General features: G+C 40.2%; 1 long non-coding RNA gene across 2 annotated transcripts in view; it reads right to left on the reverse strand.

The window, feature by feature from the left end:
- The window catches only part of LOC134156219 (uncharacterized), a 106,985-nt gene that overhangs the window by 48,365 nt on the left and 35,629 nt on the right, over nucleotides 1-22,991 (reverse strand). The window contains exon 2 of one of the 2 annotated variants that reach the window (XR_009961861.1): nucleotides 1,279-1,338. The exons of the other annotated variant lie outside the window; for it this stretch is intronic. This is a non-coding gene — a long non-coding RNA (uncharacterized LOC134156219). The remainder of the gene's footprint in view (nucleotides 1-1,278; nucleotides 1,339-22,991) is intronic. 2 annotated transcript variants of the gene reach the window in all.

Below are 22,991 nucleotides of genomic sequence, written 5' to 3' on the forward strand. Positions count from 1 at the left end.
CATGCAAGGTCCTAAAGCACCAGTTTGATTTTAATGGTCTAAACATCCCTAATTTTTTATTTCCTTGAATAAACTCTTTCTTGGTAGATACTGCTCCCATAACAATCAGCATCACTTTGCATAAGTATATTTACATTTTTCTTTCAGAAGTACAAGGCGCTGTACAAAATGCAATGCAAGCTATGCTATTATAAAGAAATAGAGTTTTTCGAGTCCTTTGAAAATGCATTGAGTTTAAAATGCTTTTTTTCTATTAAAGTGCTTTATCTCCTAAAAGTTAAAACCAAGGTTCAGAAGAGTCAAATCTTTCTCTTGTTTTTAAAGGTGGCAGCTCCTGACAGGAGCACGCATATTCAGGAGTCCTATTCAGAGGGTCTCCAGGCGTGGTACCCATTCTGCCTTGTCACTGGTGCAGGCTCAGGGCACACTACCAAATTCCAGACCTGCGGATTCATTGCTAAACAGCAGCTTTCTTCAGCACAGCCCCGTGAAGCCAGTTTAGAAAGCAAATGTGTGTTTAAAAGTTAATTCAGCACAACCCCCTGCTGAGGGGTGGTGAGTAACACATTGGGACGTAGAACGTGTAACGTTCCCAAGCACCGAGCAATGAAAAAGTGTCCTGAATTCAAAGTGCTCTATCTCAGAGCTCTATCTCCACATGAGCTCTAGCCTGCAGAAATGGAATTCACTGTTCCATGGACAGGTTCCAGAAGCTGTTTCCGTATGCAATGCATGCCAAAACTGGGCCTAGTCGGCTGTTATTAAAATGTTGCTGTCAAGCTATTAAATGCTTGAAAAGCAGAGAATTAAAAGACGCTTTATGCATGTACTCCCTACAGTGTTTCTAATAATGCCATTGATGTCTGGAGAACCAGTTCCCTTCAAAATATAGTTACAGTTTGTGTTTATAAATCATTTCTTTTAAAGGCTGCCACCAAACAACCAATCTCATTCCTCAGTCTAATCTGCAGTTTGAAGAGGAATGAGATTGAGCTCAAAGATTGCAAAGTATTCTTCAAAGGCTCAACTAAAAGCAGGTGCTTTAGGGAACTAGTCCTCCCAGAAACAGGGTATTCTAAAAGCACCTATTCCTCCCGTTGGACCAGTTTGCACTGGGGAGTAAGACCAAGAGCCTGCAAGAAACTTCTTCACCTACACTGCCCTCAGTTCTGCATCATTCCCCTAAATTCCCAGGATGTGCTTGGTCAATTTACCATCAAACAACTATCTAGCAACACCTAAGTTACTGACATGAATGACTGGAAACCCAAAACTTACTCTATCTAAAAATCTGTCAATTATCTGTCTCTTCATCTAAATGAAGAACTTCAGACCCATCTGCAGAAAAACACATACAGGATAAGTGACTTAACAACTGCAAGAGCAAAACCACAGAAAGCCAAAATCCAAAGATTTCAAGAAGAGGGACCCCTTAGCATATCAAAAGCATCAGAGAAGTAAGCACAGTTGAAGCTGCACACTCTTGAGTCTCTAGGAAGTAATGGGAGCAGTTGTCAGGATCAGTCCCACGTGGGATCAGTGCTGGCTGCGTCACATTCTGCTCTGCCTTGTAGACAGAAGAAAAGCAACTCAGACGCAAGCAGCCAAGCACACAAGATGGAAGTGGAAAAATAGTCATCCTGTAATTGACTGCTCACTAATGCAGTCAATTTATGGCTGCAGAAAAAACAGCTAATTTGTGGGTAATGGTGTTTAAAAGATAAACCATCTAGACTGAATCAGATGTACATAATCCAACCATGCCTTCACTCTGGGGAGAATTCAGCATTTTCAGGAAAAAGTGAATAATCCTTAAGCATCCAACACTTCCAATGACCCCAGTTAGGGCTGAGGTCTCTGTTTTATGTAATCTGGACCAAATAGCATGAAGTGTATCAAAATTTGCAGGGCTTCAGAAACACTGTGACATTCTTCACTGTCTGGGATGCAAGAGGCTAGAAGTTATAGGGAGATTCTTGGGAAGGTACAGCAAGAGGTACACTTTCATTACTGAGGACTTAACCCAGATCAGCGAGAACCCCATTCAATCACAGACTAGTGCTGAGGGTGAATTTTAAGCCTGTCCTTGTCTAATCCTTACACGAGGAAGGAGTCACTGGTAGGATGGGAAGTACTCTGTTGTTCTTTTGTAACATCTGTGGGAGCATCCTTGAGACGAAATCTCACGATGCCAAAGCAGACTTTATTTAATACTCCTAATTCACAACTATTTCGTTCAAGTGTTTGATACAAGATCCAAAGGGTTTGATATCTGGAAAACCTTGCATGTAATACCCTCTTGACAGATCATTACACGAGTCTAATTGAATTTAGATCTTGAGATACGCCGTTCAGAACTTGTTTGCGTTTCACTAGAAATGAGATGATCATCAGTTACCTTTGCATAGATATTATGATGCATATTTTCCTGGACATGAAACACAAATACCAAAATATTCAGGTATTTGTGTCCTTTATTTGCATACATTTCTACATAGAGGTAGCAACTAAAGTAATTACTGTAACAGGTAATTATGTGCTCACATGTAATTTGCAAGAGAGGAGAAAAAGATCCTACAGTTTACTCATTCTGTAGATATTTGGGGCAACAAAGCAAACAAGAAAGAGCTAGAGGAAACCCTGCATGTTTGCCTAAGATGTCCTCCTGCCAAATAGACAGTTCATTTAGAGAAGAGAGAGAAAAAAACCAACCTCCACTACTTTCTCATGAGCAATTTCCCCTTTTTCCAGAAAATTATTTGCCTCTGTTACTAGGTTCTAAATAGATAAATAACAAAAATAAACAAATGTAAGAAGTCAAAACACTGCTACTTTTCTTTTAAGACCTTCTGTTACAAATGAATCAACAGCCTCTTGAAAAAGCTCTCTAATTATTGCAATTTTTGCTTAGTGGAAGAAACACGCTTGTATAATTGATTCGAATGGAAACATTCTTTTTTACTCAATAGGAAATATTTCTTCTATTTATGCCTGTTATTTAACAAAGAAAATTGTCTTTCTGAAATGAACATCAAAAACTAACTTAAAAAAGAAAACTTCTGCCATTCACCAACTCCTTCCCTTATTTTGGAGGATAAATTATCCACCAAATCTATAAGTAACTCATGCTAATGTTTTATTTTCTTAAAATTTCAGAATTTAGACATTTACTGAGAAAAAAAAACAAAACCCCATCCAGTTTCTTTTCCAAAGCTTCATCTGTGGCTAAGTAATTACTGAAACATCTTTCCCCTCTACTAGGCTAGTCTTTAGTAGATCACTGCAGCCTGCCTTCATTGCAAGAGTTTATAATTAATGGGATGTCTGAGATTTGGATCCAGTGTGTGGATGTTACAAAATGCATCACAAGTCTTGGTTTTCATAAGCTGAAGAAAGAGCTGCTTTGCTAGTCCTACAAGTCCTCCTTGAGCTCCACCAAAATATGAATTAATCCCTGGGAAGTTAAGCCAATGCAGGTTTCTGGTATCTGGCTGTGACGTGATTGAAATGGGCTCAACATCATGACAAACATAACCCTCCCTACCCTCTCCTTCCCAGCCTCCCACCTTCCTTGACACATTAAGTGAATTTCCCCTCCTCAAGTTCTTCATATATTGTAGGGGAAATCCTCTTGTAACTCATTTTGCCACTAAACTCATTGTGTTCTAGGTTTCACCTCTTGCATGAAAAAAAGGATTGTGTTTATTTTTCTTCTAAAACAGGTAGAACAATCCTTTTTTACCTTTGTTGTGAAAGCACCTTCTAACATACATTCCCTAAAGGAGGACACACTGCTAGTATTTAGGAAACACCAGAGCTTCCTGGGCCACCAAAGAATTTAAATCAGTTCTCCTCACTCTGTTAACCATGTTGGAAGAGAATCCTATAGTAAAACTGTGCTGAGAACTCGGGTACATAAATACGTACAGAAAACTCGTGTTTGAGCCTTTGGGCATTTTAAGTAGTAACTTGGATTTGTGTGAGTGCCCCTTCCATCCCCTGCTGTGGTTCCCAGTGCTGTACCCACTGCTCTCACAGTGCTTTCTCAGGGGGATTGGACAGGGACTGCCTACCCCACTCCTTACTCACAGGTAACAATCCAGAGCAACAGACTGCTCACCTGTACCACAGTATACGAACTAGGTCTTCGCTGTTTATGCTTAATTCCAGACATACTTATACTTTAATCCCAAGGTTGGATAACAACAAATGCAGAAGAGTCTCCACAATTACTTGACAGGATAGGACCATCACCACACAGAGCTTTTCACACCTCCTTCCCTCTGTTTTTTGGAGAAATAATAATGACGCTAGAAGAACACGGCATTGCTCTACCATCTTAGCCATTTCCTTGCATCTCAGACCACACTTGATCTTTTCCTTCCCAAGTAATTGACATTTCTCTCTGCTCATTTCCGTGCTAATCAGATGATAAACCCATGTCAAATTTAAAGGGAATAATATGGCTTCTGAGTTACTCCCCAGAGAAATACCAGAAACACCTTTCTCAGATACAATTCTTCTATGATATGTCTTTGCATAACACACTTGAAAATTCCAGGGTTGTTCCCTTAGTGGTTTTTGTTTGTTTGTTTGTTTGTTTGTTTGTAAAGATCTTCCTCAGTTTAAAACACCACAGACAACAGTTTGTCACATGAATGTACCATGAAGCAAAACTCCTACACGGGTTTTTCAGCATTACCAGATTTGCTTTGGGACCTTCATCACATATTTAGCCAAGCTGTATGAAAGGCATAATCACAGAGACTTCAAGTCATTTCTGAGCTCAGACGAGATATTTGTCTGTGTTCGGTTCCAAGCTGCATTTTTTGGCAGAGTTTAAAGATAAATAATTGAAAATTCTGTATGTTGATCTAGAATGTATAATTATTTGTTCTTAATAAGTACACACGTGCTTATGAGTCCAGAGCTCCAGGTAGGAGAATTTTAAGCAAATGGAAATAAATATAAAATAATTGCACGTAGTTCTATAAAACTGTAGAAAGTTGTGAAGCTGATTTCTAGGTCCTAAAATATCATACCCCGTTCTACAATAAAGTTTCTTTCTTTCCAAATACCTGCTCTGCAGCCCCTTGTCATCTGGGGCACTGCTGCTTCATGAAGGAGGTTTTCAGGCAATGAATGGTTGGACCAGTTGCTGGAAATTGGCTCTGCAGAAGTACCTGGGAATGAAAGCACCCAGCAACTTGCAGCTTGGAGACCAGGGAGGGAAACAGAGCCTGTACTGATGCTAGAAGAAAGGACAAACCTAGGACTGTGTCCTGTCTGGGTTTTGACTAGAACACACAGATTTAAAGACTTTTTTCTTTTGACATATCCCCCATCAGAGTTTAGTTTGTTGCCACACATTGCACTGACCTGTGAAGTCAAGGCTTGACCTTTTTCATTGAGTCCAAGTGAGAAAGCAGATGAGATACTGGGACAGAGGCAGACTTTTAGCCTCAGAGGCTGGCAAGGGAGGCAGAAGTGCTGCGCCTGAAATCTGTGTTGGGCTGTTACCAAGACATCGCTTGTTCCACAGCCATCCACAGACTGTCACATCATTTCAGTACTAGAAATAAAGGGTGGTCTGACATGTAAGTCATTAATAAATAAATAAATAAATAAATAAATAAATCTCTATTCCTAAGCCTCACAAGAAAAGAATGCATTAGAAAGTCAGATTTTTTCAAGAAGAAAGTCAAGTCCAAATGCTAGTTAGGCCTGTCTGCAGATGTGAATTGTGCATGTAAAAATATACACAGAGACTCCTTTAAACATGAAGCCAATGCTATGAAGGACTAGATGTAATTTTCCAAACAAAAATGCTACAGTCCCTACCTTAAGCATTTAGATAACTACTTAGCATGCTTGGAAGATACCTACGCTAGAGAGATGCTGGGCAAAATAAGATATTTTTGTATAGGATTTCACCATTCCACACCCAGAAAGGGAGCGCTGTAACATGCAAGGAAGAAGTTAACATGCTTGAAAAAATCACCCTACGATTACAACCAATGCTCTTAATTTACTCTCTGAATTGAAAGCTATCAAGGGGAGAAAATTTAGGGCCTTTTGGAGCCCCAATTTATGTCTGACTGTGGGAGGAACAGAAGTCATCAATCTATCAAACCCTTTTCAAACTAACACACTTTTTCTACCAAAAATTGTTTAATGTTTTCTCAGCAAATTTCTCTGTAAAAAAAAAAATAATAATACAAGACAGACCCTTCCATAGTCAATGTTTGCTGTAAATTTACCCAATCCCTCAGAATTATACAGAATGAAACACACTAAATTAGCCTTTTTTCCATTTGTGTTTTGGCACATAATATGTTTAGATGTGGTCTCTCAACGGCTCATCTGTGCCAAATGATTTTAAAGTTGCTGTAAGTTTTCCTCACAAAACAAATATTTCCAGACTGTTGAAAATAGGTTTTGGATCAAAAATAAATAAATCTTAATCCTCTAGAATTCCTAAATTTCTCTTGTGTGATCACCTGTGCTTACCTGGAAGCCTTCGTACAGAGGGGCTGTGACAAAAGGGAAGAAATAAAACAACTGGCATCTGAGGCATTTCCCTTTAACAGGGCTTTGGGCTCCTGTTTTCCTTCCAAAGTATAAGCATAATGCCCCAAAGTCTGCAAAAGGCTAACACAAGCATTCTGCTTCGGATTATGACTGACTGTTAGGGACCTGCACAATGACAAAAATCATCAAGCCAGTCAAGGCAATTGTGGTGAAAGATTACAGGGAAGGAACAGAAGCATGCTTGGAGCGCTGAGGAACCCCAGAGTCATGCTGCTCTCCTCAAATCAGAACGGGCAAATCCTTCCCCAGCAGCCACATCATATTCTCTGCAAACTCTGCTAAAGAATTAAATGTTTAAGCACTCTCACAAAACCACCGTATCTGCATCTGAATCACCCTGCGCGGAAGATCGCAATGTTTGGAGTTCTTAATGAAGCCTTGCTTGGCAAAGTTACAAAATCACTTTTAAAAATCTACTTATTTCTCCACCATCAATGCTCCTTTATATGCACGATGACAAAACTGAATCCAGTTTAAAATGCACCTGTCAGAGCTGTCAGCCATCAGGAGAGCCCTTTTGTTGTTTGGTTATGCTGCGAGGCTACTCCAGCATGTTTTCACTAAGAGGAGGAGGTGTCATCTGAATATGGCAAAACAAAACTGCGTGACTCACTCAGCAGAATCAGACGTTACAGCTTGGAGGAAGACGCACAGCCTGTCAGAGGCTGCAGACTCCTCCAGACTGAGACTTTCTGCTTGTACAGCACCCAGCTCCCATCACAGAGCTGATCCCACTGCGGCAAGATAACGAGGTGATGAGAACAACCCTCAGCGAACAGCAGTTCAGAGCCCTGTGAATCAGCACTTGCTCCATGCGTTGCTACAACAGTCACAATTAACACCCAGCTTGTACAACAGAGGTGGCAAAACAATATTGGAGTTAATACAGTGTGGCAAATAAAAGAAAATGTAATTTCTATAGCAAAAATTAGGGAGAAAGTAACACCTTTGGATGCATACACCAAAACTAAAGCTATTTAGGCATCCACCTATTTTTTCTTGCTTATTAATTTTTGCCACTGAATCCAGGCATTTTGTACCCTGTGGCACCTCCTGGAAGTTTTAACAGTTGAACTAATGAGATCTCTGAAAGCACTCCCTCTTTGAGAGAGGAAATGATTTTTAGTCAAACAGTCGAATGTTTTCCCTACCATCTGCACAACCTTTTGTTAAAACACCTTCTATACTAAGACACCTGATTAAACAGATGGGGAGAGAAAAAAAGCCTTTGTTAAAGTTTTGGCGTCCCATTTCTTCAATTAGATCCTTCCAATAAGTTTTCAGCAAAACCAGAATGTTCCATATATTTTTAATCATAAAACTTTTGCCAAGAAGGGGTAAAAGGAAGTAATTCACAGTGCCCTGTATCTTTATAGGTCTGAAAATACATTACTGCAAGTCATAGAATGGTTTGGGTTGGAAGGGACCTTAAAGCTCATCGAGTTCCAACTCCCTGCCACAAACCTTCTACTAAACTAGGTTGCTCCAAGCCTGGGGGGGGGGGTTACTGGGCTCAAGCAGACATAGCTGGATCATGGTGAGCTTCTCATCAACCAGCACCGCCAAGTCCTTCTGCTCAGGGCTGCTCTCAATCCAGCCTCTACCCAGCCTGTGCTTGTTCTTGGGGTTGCCCTGAAGCACAAGCAGGACCTTGCACTTGGCCTTGTTGAACTTCATGAGGTTCACAGAGACCCATTTCTCAAGCTTGTCAAGGTCCCCTGGATGGCATCCCTTCTCTCCAATGTGTCAACCACACCACACAGCTTGGTGTCATCAGCAGCCTCTCCTCTCCACTGGTCACTTGCAATCTACAGCAGCAGCACCTTGACTTTGAAGCACACCAAAGTAAATATGGTAAAGGTAGATCGAAGTACAAGAGAAGCATCAGATGTGTACCACCTGCACCAGTACTTATCCCTAAAAGCCTGGGCAAACAGTTGTTATTTTAAATGTTCAGTACAGATGTCAATTCCTGCCGGACAAAGACCACATTTTGATGCTGCTTTGTTGTGCCATCACAGGAAATGCAAATTAAAATGCACAACTTCTTGATAGTCTGTATTAAGTGCTCAAAATTCAGTTAATCTACTAATTCATGATGTTGCAAAGGAGCATTAGTTCATAACTAAATGCATGAAATTGAATGCTGGCGATTTCCTTACTGTAATCAGGTTAGGTGTATGCAGAGGAAAAAAGATTCAGCTACACTCTTTCTCTAAACCTGGAAAAGATTAGCACCTCTAAGAAAATACATAAAACTCAATTGTCTGCTAAGAAATTGATTGCCAACTAGATTGGCACAACTCATAATTCCTGTAACAGGATGGGCAGCCGTATCAGTCAGTATTGGCAAGTAAGGACTGATGCCCCAGATGGCTGGCAGCATTTAAACAAGATGGGACTTAGATCAGAGGCCAGCAAAGCGGTGAGCAAATCAAAATCATATCACTGAAATGCTTAATTTCTCCAAACAATTATGCTTTTAAAAATTAAACCAACAGGACTGTAAAACCAGGAACCCCTGAACTCTAGTAGGGTTGGAAAGGAAACCCCATGGGTGACAGCCTCCTCCTCCTGGCTGCGTGGAGCTCGTTCCCCATGGCTCCTTCCCCTCAGCATGCTCCCTTATCTATAGTGGAACACAGAGACATTTATGAGGGAAAAGCCTGGCAGATGCAAGAGCCAAATGCCAGAAGTCTGGATGCTTTTTGTCATCAGTGTTGCCAGCAGTGGCATCTGCTTGCATTGCTGGCTCCTTCCTCCGCCATCACAGGGGGAGTTCTCATTCTTTGCCTGGCCAACACTCTACTGAGCTGCTGTGGATCTGGTGGGTCAGGCCACCTCTAAACAGTGACCAGAATTCTTTTAGCACTACTAGCCCTTTCATTCTCAAAGGGGGATAAGACAAAGACAGGATTTTCTCCAAACAGACTTTCCATAACCTTTGGCTCTGCCTAGCACCCAACACAACCAAAGCTCACTCTCAGCATGAATGTTGAGGGATTGAGGCGGGACAGTTTAGCATCAAGTTTTCCTAATTAAATTCACTCTGACTTCAGGTTAGACAGGAATGCAAAGATTGTTGCATGTCAAGATGGAGACACTTTGCTAGCAGCCAGGACAGATAGGCACAGGGCTACGTTTTCCATCACATTTACCTCTGCCTACACACCATACACAAGCCAGGTCTGCAGCTAGGTGTTTGCATGGATAACTATAAGCCTTATATACATTTACATATTCATTTATGCTTCCAGTTTTTTATATATTCACATGGTGCTACATGTTTTCTAAAATTTCCAGTTCCTGACTGTAAGGTATTTGGGATCTCACTGTTAAATCCAAAGAGACTCATTAACATTTCAGAGCAAGACACCTCATTGAAAACAGCACACAATTGTAAAAAGTCTTGAAATCTGCACTTTTGCTTCCCTCCACCTCCAACGCAACATGTAGCATGTTATAAAGTCTGAACTGCTCATCCTCGTGACATGTTGTAGTTCAGGTAAGAGTTATTGGGATTCACTCCAACATGCAGACAGCAAGGGTAGCTATTCACATTGGTCCCTATAGCTTTGAAATGTGTTTGTGTTATAAAAGCATGTTTTGACTTCTGTGGTATGAAGAAACTTATCCACAGGAAATAAATGCAGCTTCTGCCACACTTCCGTACTTTTATTTCTGCAGATTTTAAGGTCTTACAGTTCTTCATTGGCTTGATAGCTCAGTAATCTCAGAAGTGTCCCTGTTGAACTGTCTACACCGTCAGGGCATCTTCAAGAGCAAATGTAAGGGATAATGCTTAAATTGCAGGAAGCACAGAAAGGCTTGTACTTTAGCGCACGTAGATTCATGAGTGGGAATGATTATCCTCAACTTTTCAGCTCTTTGATGCATTGTGTGAAAGATACCCACAAATCTTAACCAAAAATTTCCTACATTAAAAGCACAGCCAAGCAGAGGAGCCTGGTCTTCTGGCTGTGGAGTTTTGCCTGAATATATCCCCATGTGAATACACTGCTTTGAATGATGTAACATGAAAGGATCGCCTGCATTGTGCAGAAATTTTCTGTTTCCCATTACTCATACTTGTAAATGTATCTGTTTTACAGCTCCCTAAGAAATGAACAAGTCTTAGCATCAGAAATATTCCTAACACATTTTTAGGAAGAAAAAAAACAAAACAGCTAGCCATTCCACAGTACTAAGTAATTATTTTGTGTTTTGTAAAGGCTCACATTCCTATATAACATTTGGATCCATTTACGCAATTGCTTAGATTCCCCACACAAGTACAATTAGGTCTTTTCCCACTCTGACAAGAGGTTTTCCTTGGCAGCACCATAAACTGTGCTGCTGACAGCATACAGTAGTGGAAAGAGAGACAAGCGAGTGCTTCAGATGTTGCAAGAGAGAGGTATGCCAGCATTCACCACAGGAGACTCCTGCTTAGCAAAAGATCCCCACCCCAGCCACAGTATGGAAAACCTGCAATCTCTTTACATCTTTTACAAATTATAAAATATAAATTAATAATAATATTTTTTAAGCAAAAATAGAGGAATTGGATCAAAGCGTAACTTAGTTCTTAGTTCTCGATCTGACTGAGAGATGACTGTAGGACCCCTACTCTGATCACAGCTCATGACTACCTGAGGATGTCAAACAATATGGTGATTTTTACATGACTTTTTTGTGTTTACCAAGATACTACATGCATCTTTAACAGTAAGAAAGCTACAGTAGTTATAGAAACTGTGTTGTCTTGGACCTGATCTATTTCAAAGATAGCTTTTCAAGAGGATTATAAAGAAGGAGTTATAATAGCAAATCTTCAAATTGCTATAGACTAAGCAATCCTTCCTAAAAGGCTTCGAGTCCTTCTGCTGGAAGCAACAGGACTTCAGAAAGCTTCAGCTATTTGGTATCCTGCAGACCTCCCACCTCCTTTTTTCCTCTCAGAGCTGGCATGAACTGGCACAGAGGAAAGATGCTGATGAAGATATTCCCCAACAGTGTCCCTTAGACACACACTCAGGGCCCAGAATGCAACTGCAGTCATCAATCTGGAAAAATCTAACCACAAGGCAGCAATTTCTACACTTGACAAAAGATTTCAACACAAAGACAGATCTATAACCGCCTCTCCTTTGTGATGGATCTCTATTGAAATCTCTAGATGTGATGCCAGACTCCCTTGTATAAACATGGCATTTCACTTGCACCCTGCAGTACCTCACCTGCACAGGATTGTGTTTGGTTTTTTATCCATAGAAAAAAGTGAAGACTGAACCCTTATCGTTCTGTACACTGTTTATCTCACAAAGGTTTATTCCCCTCAGCAATTGGGCAAAAGCTTCCTGCTTTTGATCAATAAAGCAATATCTGCTGTTTCCTGCCTGGGAGAGATTGCTGGCTTTGAGCAGTGCCTGGTTTCTCCTGCAACAACTTATCCTTTTGTTGTCCCTCTGGGTTCAGACTTAAAGTTATTTGTAATGAATCCTGGTAAATGGCTCTAGCTCCTTGTGGTAAGATAACTTGAGAAGAGAAGCATAGTTGAAGTTTCACTGGAAAGCATGATACCTGTATTACTGCCCTATCCCATCTGACATCAATCAAAAGAAAATTCCCCTTCGTTCCCACACTTTATAAGCAGAGATAATGTGCTTTTGTGTGTAATACAGCTTCCTAGGCTTCATCAATCAAAGGAGGAGAAGAAAAAGGAGTCCTAAACTCCACAAGGCTGCCTCAAGGGGTAACCCACCTCCAGCAGTTATCACCCATGCCACAAACATCTTTCTCCTCTCTGCAGAGACCTCGACACTGCAGGGCTGAAAGGAACAGGGAATACCGGGTGAAACTAGGGCGTGCTGGACTTGCACTCGTCTCCAGCAGCAGCACAGCCTGGGAGCTGCTCCCAGGGAGCCTTAGTGTGGATACGCCTCTGCCGGCACACATCGCCTGTGCAGATGGATCATTCATTCTCCACACATGACTCACTGCAAGACCTGTGCTGAGCATCTGCCACCTCTGCCAGTAGACTGAAGAAGGTGGAGGCAGACTGTAACCCACCAAGAGGCCTTCCAGGGAAAAAGCTGAACATATGGACTCTTGTAGCTACCAGGGTGGTCTTGCACCAGTAATGAAAAGCTGCACATCTCACAGCACAATCTCATTTGTTTATAACCTGCAAATAACATATCATAGCAACAAGATTAAAACAAACCTTTTTTATTAAGCTAAATAAGGCTCATTTTCATCATATATAATATTGAGAAAATAAAGCTACATAAAGGACTAAGAAGAGGAAAAACGTCTTGAGAAACCAAGAACACCACTCTTCTGACTATCAGACATGGTAATGCAGCTTCTCCTGTTAATGTAGCTTAAAAGGACACACTCTGCTTGGTTTCTAGGACCAAGTCACAGAGCCTTTGATACATTTAGGTCTCAATGGCATTCAAACCAATGAAGCCCAAACTCTGGAATAAAACAAAAAGATGTGTAATTTCTCCTGCTACCCTCGGTACTTGGCACACTGTCTCTAACATTGTTTTGTTGAATTTGATCTGTTATGTACTTTCTGAAAAGTTTTGCTTGTAGCTACTTTTCAGTAGCAGTGGTTTATCATGGAACGTTGCTCACAACATGGGCTGACAACTGTTTGGAAGTCAGTTTGATCTATTTTCTATAGCAGTTGTGTTTTCATTTTAAATAGAAGCAGTAAGATAGTTATAACCGGAACATCCACACTAAAAGGGGGTCACACTAAACATGCCAGACCTGTCTGGGCAGGTCTAATTTAAACACCAGCCTTTTAAGAACGGGACTGTCTTTGAATGAGATTTCTTTGTACTTCTGAAGACAGCACACACCCTTTTCCTGCTGCTTGATTAAACAGCACTTGCCCAATGAATAGATCTTGATCAGGAATAGAAAATGCATGGAGCTGTCCTGAGGAAAATGTGCTCGATCCTTTCCCAGACTCACCTGTGGGAAGACAAGTTCAGTTATATTGAACGCAGACCTTTCAGATCAGTCCTGACACATATGGACCTCTGCTCTGCCCAATGACTCTGCCTTTAAAGTATTTTCTTTTAGGGGCTTGAACATAATAAAGCATTAATTGTAGAAGAAGCCTCTCACAGGAAAGCTGTACTTGTAGATTTGGCTTTGCTCTGTGTCTGTTCTGAAAGGCAGACATAAACCAAGACATGTACCATTTCGTGAGATACTGCGGCCTAAGATCCACCATTACAATCACAGCAGAAGTCCTGAAGTGCATCTATCACTACTCGTGCAGAAGTGGATCCTCCCTTGCTAAAAATAACCATCTTTGCTGCATGAATGATCATCCTTCATCTTGTTCCCACTCACCCATAAGAATACAAGCCAAAGAGAACAAGGCAGGTGAGCGCTAAGGAGGAGCTGGTTTCCATATGCAAGGTGAATATTAAAAGTTTACACTACTCTGCTTCAATAATGTTTTTTTCCTATATCAGAAACTTTAGAAATACTGATTTCTACAGTGAACTGCTTGCAAATGCACTAAATTAATGTGCAGAAATAGTATAAATACATTCTCATTACATTTTGAGGTAAGGGTCTTTAAAATAACAAATTATAACAGAAAACTCAGTTCCTTCAAAACCAAGAATGTTTGCTGCCTAGGACACATAACCTGGATTAACTCTGCTCTCTGTGCCAGTTTTCCTGAATTACCTTAGGCAAATCACCTAGCTCCAGTAGGAATCAGTGTGAGCTGGAACTCTGCATCAGGTATCTCAGCTCCCTGCAATTTCAAGGCTCAGCTGCTTCAGCATGTTTGAAAGTTTTATGCCTCAGCTCCATTGCTCTAAAACAGAACAAAGAGCATTTCTCTGCTTCCAAGTAATACTAGGATTAAAGCACCACAGGTTGTAAAACGCTTAAGTACAGCAGCTGTGCATGTGCCTGTTCATACTGTGCATGGACAGTAGCTAGGTCAGGCTGGCCCCCATCTCCAGGGTGACTCATTTCAGGAGAAGGTGCTTGCATTCACTTGGAAGGACAACAAGGCATGACTCAATGGATCAAAGTGACTTATCAGGACTGAAATCAGCACCTAATGTTAAATTCTGAACTCCCTTCTGCCAGTCCATTTACATATTAGAGCTTTACATGGCCAGTATTAGCTGAAACAAGACCCACTTGACAGGCAGAATTGTTAATTATGCACTTATGGGATTTCTGCAGTTGCTCTGGTAAACATTCTACAAGATGGAAGTCATTTTTACAACTGACTTCTTCACTTCAGTAGTGCATGTGTCCTCCCTACTTTCAGAAGGCCTAACCTTGGGAGCACAGGAGGCTCTTTGTCACCATTCTCTCTCCATCCAGGCACTTGGCTCTCTAAAGCAGAGGACAGAAATGTTGACCATGCTGTAAGGATTTTAACTCATCCTCAAAAGTCTGTATCCTGCTCTATAAGCATCTTCCTGCCTCTTTGGATGTCAAGTAGGGATCGTCCTGCAGAAGAATTCTTTACAGCCCTTTATCCAGCGAGGCCCTTGTCTCCTGGTGCTTAGACAAACACTTTTTGGTTTATGTAAATAGTTGCCGGATCAGATTTCCCCCCGCCACACCCAGCCGGCCTGAATCACCCAGCGAAACAAAGAGTCAACCTCTACGCATTGCTTTTTTACCAAAGTACACAAGAGTTGCTACGTTACCCTTGTCCCACCAGCAGAGAGATTTTTCACTCTGAAAGACTTATTTCTGTGTATCAACCCCCTGCATAGCCCTTGTTAAAGTTTGATCTGATCGAGAGGAGGAACATCGCGTGCTCAAAGTGAGCCTTTACGTCTGGGCTTCATGGTGCTGCTCCTCTAAAGGAGCCAAGCTCCAGCCTCCAAGTGCTTGCCCATTAGTTGGGCTTGCTTTTCTAGAAAGAACAATACAAGACTAGGCCAAACAGATCAGTTGTAATTAGAGTGAAAAATATGGAACAAAAAGCAACCCATCTCTACCTACGCTACCTCCACTGCAAGCCTCCCAAGACCATCATTAGCGGTACAATACAGCCCAACATGCGTGGTGTTCGACCGCAGCTCTGCCCTATCTGCTTCCCTCCTCCAGGAGCCAAGAGACCCGTCCTTATCCCTGTTTGAAGCTAGAGGAAAACTCCCTCCTGAAGCTGATGGTCACTGTGGCAGCCCTGGTGGTGCAAGCACAAAAACACAGCAAGGCTTGGGAAGAGATGCAGCTTATGCCGTGGGAAATCCAGAAACCATTTCTAAAGCAAACCCTTGTTTTCAGGCTCAAAGGAGAAACAAGGGGGGAGAGATGATTTTCTGGATGTTTCTTTTAGCATTATGGTGCCTCAAAAAGCCTCAGTTTGCTCATTAGCCTCTGTGTGCTCAGACTGCTATACTACTACTTTTAGCTGCTAGCAAGCAAATCCAGACCGAGACTAGGCAAGTGTTCCCAGTGATCACCATTCTCTGGCCCAGCTCATCTGGACCCCTGCCCACATCCCAACCGTACCCTTAATCCTACCCCCAGCCCAACTTCTGCTTCACAGCTGCTGCAGGAATTCAAAAGGACTCTGAAAAACAAAGCACCAAGGTCTGAATTCTCTATGGAAACCTGAATGTAATCCCCATTACGTCAGCAATTTACCTTAATGTTTCCAGCCATCACATACAAAACACTTGAAGAACCAAACCCAACTCCCAGTTTCATTGATGAAAAGGAGGGGAATTTAACCTGGTAGGGTTATTCCTACTTATTAGCCATTAGAAATAAAGTGATGTACATGAATTACTTTGTAAGGGTTTGATTTATTGCAGGTGAACAATTCTATTGTGGAGCTAGCTTACTTCATAGCATAGTGTATATACTGAAATCTTTTCTGTTTGTTTAAGTTCTTTATAGAAATTCTTACATAGTTTCAAATAGTTGTGGTTAAACACTTGTAAATACATATGCATTTCCAGCTATGTTCCTATATCTTTTCCATTACTCTTCAAATGTTTTATGTGACCTTTATGCCTCATTTTTAATTTTTTGACATGAAATATAGTTATATGAATTTGTGTCTGAATTTTTTCTTTCATTCATTTTATTGTTACATTTGACACTGTCATAATGTTCACAAGCAATGTGGAGCATAAATTGTGCTGTGTGGGTCATAAATCACTGCAATATGTACTTTAGTTTCTGTTGAAAGTGCAAGCCCAGCTCTTTCTCCATGATTTCTAGGTGAGATCTTACTGCTATTATGCTTTAAAACATTCTGATAAGCAGAAAACGTTTCGAAATATCAACAAATAAAAAAAAAAAAAAAGTAGTAAACCAGAGTGTTTGGTCAGTATCTTTCCTTACTGTCAAGTACCACACTCATTAAAGAGTTTAGGTTTCCATTGCACAAAGCAGCAGTCATGACAGTAACATCCAGGAAGCATTTTGTTTATTTGGACGTTTCTTTTTTGTTGACTACCTCAGTTCTAGTGAAATATGCTTAAGATATAGCTACAGGTGGCACCTAAATACACTTGCTAAATGTTTTTGAAATGGACAACTTAGCTTGGGAAGCAGCAGCATGCTGAAACATCTTATGCATTTTAAAGCCAGGTGAGATCTGCACATCAGGATAAGTGAAAGATAGTGAGCAAGTCCTCCAGCTCTCACCCTCTTTAAAGAAATAAGCATGGACTCCTTAAAAAAAGACGAGGAAGAAGAAAATATGTCTGGGTAGATCCTAACTACAAAGCTGGTGGTGATCCTTATCTTGCCTAGAATCACCTAGACTTTGGGGTATGCTTTGCAGCTTTTTGGGTAGCAGAAAGCTGACCTTCTCTCCAAAGGTCTTTCCCCATTGCAGGTTGAGAAATCAGAAAAGTAATCAGGCAAAACAGTGAGAAAAGGGAAGGGTGCATGAGGGGAAGAGGAGTTATCTGAAGAGAAGTGTTCAAGGGGCCTAGGCAAGCGCACATAGCTGCTGGGCAGCTCGCGAGGCTGCTGGTGTGGTGCATGCTATGGCAGTTGGCACAGGCTGTAAATTAACTGATGTGATACATAAATCCACAGCAAAACTGATTGCACACACCCAGCTGAAAAATGTAAGTAAACAATAATTCCTTCCTTTTTATATCTACTACTTCAAGCTCAAGCATGTTTTAATCCTTCATTTTATTTGATATCATTTACCTTATCCAACATATATAAAAGGATATGTTCTTCTCCTTAGACTGCATTCAACTTTCTATGAAACTAGCTTTAAGGAGTAGGCCAATATTTGTATAGCAGATAATACCTAAAAGGACACTCCCCTGTCTAGATAGGCTGAGAAAATTCCCATTTTAGTCCTTCAGTATAGAATAAAACATTGTATGCTTAGAGACGCACAGTCTGGCTTCAGCCATGTATTTGATATTCTTTGCATGTGTCTCTTGTGTCTGAAAACTAAGGACTATATGCCAAAAGTCATTCACTTTTCAGATGTGACATGTCTAGAAACGCCCCCATCTTTGAACAAAAACAATCAGGAGTATGGCACTCTTGTAGAGCTTTCAAACAGTTGTAAGAAATACAGGGTTATAAAGTCCCCTATACTTCAAACAAGAATAGAGGGACTGACAGGGAACAGAAAAGAGGTGGAAAACAGGAAAACCAGTTAAACAAATGAGTGTGGAGAACTGGGTTCTGTGCCTGACTCCACCTTAGATGTTTTGTTGGGCCTTTGGCAACTTACTTATCATTTCTGTCTGTTTCCTTAATGCATTTAGGGAAAACTTACAGATAAAATGATGAGTTTGTAGAAATTGGACACCAGCACGAAGTGTAGCAAAAGCACCTTCTCTTGGGAGAAAGAGAAGTGGAGAATAGAATGAAGGGATCAACATTTAATGAAGTTTCATCTCTTGCTCCTAGCATTTGACATTGCTCCTTTACCGCAAAGCCATCAAAAGAAGCCTATATTGCTTTGCCTCTAAGGGCCTTATTTTATCTTCTCACCTGCTCCTCTTCTACAAGTATGACTTCTAGTCTCATGAGCTTGCATAATCATGCATAATCGCAATCAAAGTGTGACACACTGCTGAACCAGCACCTTTGCCTCTATCCAGTTATCACTGCATTATCTCAACATGTCCCTAATTTTCTGCTTTTACTTCCTGCAGGCTGAGTTGGGAGTGTGGACCGCATGTGTTTTAGATGAATATCCCTCTACTTACTATCTGAATATTGTTATTCTAGAGAACTTCATGCTGCCTTTCAAGGTTCATCTCTGATTGTGATCTTTGCTAGCAATAGTGCTATATATATTCAAATAAGACTTGTGTGTATAGCTATTGGATGCACTGCAGATGTTTTAAGTACTTAAGCCCTTTAATAGATTTAATAGATTTATATTTCATAAATTTTTCCATGCCCTAAAATAAATCCATCGTATCTGGTTTCTTCCATCACAACAGTATTCAAGTTGCTGAAATAGTCACAGTTGCTTGCTTTTCCTCTCCCATCTTATAAAAACACAAATACTTGTATACATCAGAAAAAGAAGAGTTGCTTGTGGAATGGAAGAAGATTGTAAGCTTTAACCCAGTGTACTTTAAGATGATCTAAAATCTCAATGAAAACTGTATTACAAGTATTTCCATTTTAATGAAAGAAGCTGTCTCTATTGATAGTGTTGTGCTCATGATTAAAAAGCTATTTTGCCTCCTGAGCAGATATAGTTGAGAAATAACAATTAAGGTTAAATATTTCTGTGAAGGATACAGTACTCTGCTTGATTCAATTACAGGCGGTATTGCTCTAACTTCTCAGCATCCATTTGGCCAATAGTCCTAATCCTATGATTAAGCAGAATTTCTAACATCTTTACAGTGTTTCTGATAGAGGCATTGAAAAGTCATTTGGAGGAAAGAGACAAAAAGTCCTAATTAATTTTAAAATGAATTACATAAAATGTACATGGTGCAGTACCCTCAAGATCAGAGGGCTGAACGCAATGATCCATGATGCCCCCCATGTCCAGTTTGACCAAAAGATACTGTCTTGTTACTAATTGGTCTAACTTTAAAGTCCTGACACTGCAGGGGCAATTAGAGCTAAAGAACTATATTATCAGAAACACAAAGATGTAGTCAGATTCTCTTTCTTCACCGAAGCTATCCTTCCTGCACCAGTCTGTGACTTCCCAGTATTGTCTAACTCCTTATTATCCTATTTATGCTGAGTAGTGGAGCACAGATGGCAATAAGTAACAGAAATGACAACTAATGAAAAGCAGGAATACCTAATACCTGACAGTTTAGCCTGAAATACTTAGCAAAACTGCCTTCAGATGATTTATACCCAGAATTCCTGAGGTATCCCTGAGAACTTGGTTCTGCCCAAGGAAAGTATGGGAGAAAGAAAGAAAGAAATATCTTTCTGAAGACAAGACACCATCAATTACAAATTAAGTTTCAATACGTGGACTGAGAGAAATCACAGCTGTTCAAACTGGTACCACAACCCTGCATTTTTAGAACTATATGGAGTGAAAAGAATATGCTACCTTTTACTAACATTAGCAGTGATTTCTAACACCCTGGTGTGCAGGCAGGCATCACAATCGTTGCATAAATGGGTGCTTTCCTCCCCCATGACCTGCACTGGAGCTAGGCATAGACATCAAGCCCCTTAGACCCTGTTAATGTTTCAAGCATAGGGCACCTCACCCAATTTTAAGAACTTTTCCATACAACTTCCTGCCCTTAGTATAGGTGAGATAAAGGTATTTTCTACATAAATTCTTGTAATTATTATATTGACATGGGGTAAAAAGTCTATTCAGTTGGAAAGTCCAGCATTTAAACTGGACAAAGTATAGGCACAGGCACTGGAACCTCACTGTGTTCATCTCATCAGCAGGGAGAGCAAACAATTTGCTACAAGAACATTTTATGCTGTCTAACAATGTTTGTATGTGTCTGCATATATAAAAAACCCACTTCATACTGCTGGTTGAATGACTTTTTTCTCCCTCCCTATTTGGATCAGTTCCAAAGCCAGGATTATAACTGCTCTTTGCTAAGTAACAAATATTAACTATTGCTGCTTCATCAAAATCTTGCACCAATGCATTTAACCAGTTTATCAGCCAGGAAGATGATATTTTCATATTTGCTAGCCTGGAGCTTCACTAAAATTAAGATCAACTGAGTACAGCTATAACAATTATCAATTTTCATTCTTGAATAACAGCTTGAAATTGCCTTCAGGAAAAAAGGAGGGTCCTTTGCTTTGGATGAAAAAAAATTCAGATATAAAATTAACGACGTTTTCTTCCTCAGGCTAAACATGTGGTTAAACTCACCAAAATTATTCAACAACTTTGCAGGTTGCATCCCTATTTGCTTTAGCTTTTAGGTTGATAAATGAATAAGTAAAAAAAAAAAACCTGTCAGGTACATTAAATTGCAGTAGCAGCCTGCACTTTTATCTGTCCTATACTAAATCACTTCCTACAGCCAGCTGAAACTGTGCTGAGAGAGGGAAATTTGAAGTACCTCTGAAAAAACTCCTTCAGAACTGCTGAGGCCAGTGTCACCTGCTGGATATAATGCATTTTAAATCCAGACTTAAGTAAGCTATTGGTCACAGTGGAAAATCCTCTTTAACAAAGCAGTTTAATATCAATTGAGGAATTTTACTTAAGCAATATGACAAAGGTGGAATTATTGTAATATCCATTGCTGAACACTTACTGATCACAGAAATCAAAAGTTTTGATCATGTGAAGCTACTGGCAAACTCAGAGGCGGGCAAAGTTATGAGCTTCTGTGCTCTGTCCCTTTCCATGGGCCTGACACAAACACCAGGAAGATCTGGTGGCTCCAACCCACAGCAAACTTCTGGCTGGGTATTTTCCTGATTCCTCAAGCAAACAGAACAAAGCTTTTATGTACTCTTTTTAAGAGAGCTCCCAAAGGCAAAGAAAATTGGCTACGTAAGCAGTCAAAATACAAATGACAAAATATATTATTATTATTATTAATAATAATAATAATAATAAATAATAGAATTGTCCTTTCCCACCTCCTTCCTTCTACCTATTTGTCTATAGAAAAATGCCAGATGATTGACTGGTTTATTTATTTGGATGCAAAATGAGATTTCTTATGTCATTGAAGGAAATAACACTGTTTGAGTTGTTTTAATTTATTTTTCCCTTTGATGACTTTTCCACTGAACATATACTTACCATTTTCTTAATAGAACCTACCAACCACAGTGAAGCAAACACATGCAACTCAGTCCTGAAGTAATGTCATCTCTGGATTGCTTAAAGCTGTACAAAGATTAAAGCACTCCAGTTCTACCTTGCCCAATCTGCGAGATTGCAAACTTCTACTTTAAGGCACGTGTGGTGCTGCATCGCATGAACTGTGTATCCCAGGAAAAGGTCAAAGGGGCTTTTGATATCTTGTTGAGCAACATTTTCTATGACTGAGACAAATGTAGTAACAGATCAAAAGACAGTAGGTTGAGTAAAGGATCAGCTTGCTATCAATTTGAAGACACAAGAAAGACAAAGGAATTTCATCATGAAAAATTAACCCACATAGATAAGAGACAGATGGTGAAACTTTCAAGATATGTTGATAAAAATACTTCATCAAAGTGGTAAATTGCCTATAAAATTAAACCTCTTGGTGAATTTAGACAACTTTTCTGTTTCAGTGCAGGCATTTCCACAGTAAAGTGTACCATTTATAATTTCCACACCTAAACTTTTTCAGCATTTTCTAACATTTTCTTTCTGAAGTTTATTTTAATTGCGTTTGAACCAGTTGAAATCAAAACAATTTCTTAAAGCATTTTAATTACATCAAAATAAGTGCTTTCAGGGGAGTTGCGGGATGGGGGTGGGCGTTAAACTAATAACATTTCACATTTTCCATTTTTCCCCCAAATTGAAAAAAAAAGAAAAAAAAAACAAAATCAAACCAGAACCACCACCTAATTTAATCGTCCTCCACAGTCTTGCACACTGCAGTAATGCACAGACATGCAGGCAGGCACAAGCATTGCTATTTTACATTTGTGCCCATGGAAGAGAGCACCATGCGCCTCTAAAGAGCATACCAGGAAAGCAGAAAGCTTTCCCACAGGCTGGGGTCCGTCATGTCAGCAACTGCATAAATCTGTGCCCTGTTTTCAGCTTACTTGGTTGAAAAATGAGACACAGTGCATTTTAGAATCTGGAGACAACTGAAATGCAAAAAATTCCAATTCTTTCTGATCCTAAGTTCTGGATACAGACAGCAACCCAAGGAGATGTCTAGATCTACAAACCTAACTATTTATCTTGGCAGCTATGCCCCAACTAGTGCTCAATGGCAGAGAGCAGTTTCCTTCCCAACAAT

Source organism: Pezoporus occidentalis, unplaced genomic scaffold, assembly GCF_034315485.1.
Source record: "Pezoporus occidentalis ecotype Australia unplaced genomic scaffold, CSIRO_AGI_Poc_V1 ctg83, whole genome shotgun sequence".
In the NCBI taxonomy this organism is placed as follows: domain Eukaryota; kingdom Metazoa; phylum Chordata; class Aves; order Psittaciformes; family Psittacidae; genus Pezoporus; species Pezoporus occidentalis.